Consider the following 1,020-nt stretch of genomic DNA (forward strand, 5'->3'; position numbering starts at 1 on the left):
CTGCTCTGGTCCAACGCTGGGACTGGGTGCAAGCGCCTCACTGCCCTGGGGGGAGAGCATGCGCCTGTGTACAGCGTGAGGGAAGGAAGAGGCCTGCTCTGGTCCAACCCTGGGACTGTGTGCAAGCACCTCACTGCCCTGGGGGTGAGCCTGCGCCTGCGTACAGTGTGAGGGAAGGGGGAGCCTATTCTGGTCCAACTCTGGGACTGTGTGTAAGCACCTCACCGCCCTGGGGGGAGAGCCTGCGCCTGTGTACAGCGTGAGGGAAGGAGGCCTGCTCGCGGCTGCTCCGCCCTTTCTGCTCTGGCTGTTTGCTACCCCCATAAACTGCTGCCTTCTGTGCTGTGCCACCCAGCCTTGGAGCCAGGCAGGTATGGGCTGAAACCTCTATAAACTTTAAGCTAAAATAAACCTTTCCTCCTTTGATTCCGGTGCATTTTGTCTCAGCAATGAGAAAAAAGTAACCAAGAAACCACTCCAGGCTGCCCAGCTGAATGAGTCTGTGTACACACCCTGCCACGAAAGGCACTCACTCTCCAGTTGCAGGGATTAGGACGTGGCTGGTCTTGGGGGGAGGGTGTGGAGGGTGGAGCACTCTCTAGCCCAGCATTATGGCTCATGGGATGGTGTGGATGGAGTAATGTTTGCAAGGTATCGGCACCACCTCATTCCCACCACCCCAAACAATGGGACCATGACATAGTGGACCACCCAGTGTTATGTGAGTGCACAAACCTTTTATAATTCTTGCCAAAATAATTCCAGCCTGAATCTAGCTGAACTTTAGAGCTATTTCCTAGCATGCAGGACCGGTGTCACAGTGACCCACCAAGTGCTTTCAGGACATGGTCATGCTGGAGGTCTACTCACTAAGACCCCTCAAAACTGCTCTCCCAGGGGCTGGGGAGATGGCTCAGTGGAATACGTGCTTCCCTGGCAAGCGCAAGGGCCTGAGTTCAATCCCCAGTTCCGCCAAAAAAAAAAAAAATAATAATAATAATAAAATAAAATAAAATAAAT

The sequence above is a fragment of the Octodon degus genome, unplaced genomic scaffold (assembly GCF_000260255.1).
Source record: "Octodon degus isolate 3935 unplaced genomic scaffold, OctDeg1.0 scaffold00025, whole genome shotgun sequence".
Taxonomy (NCBI): Eukaryota; Metazoa; Chordata; class Mammalia; order Rodentia; family Octodontidae; genus Octodon; species Octodon degus.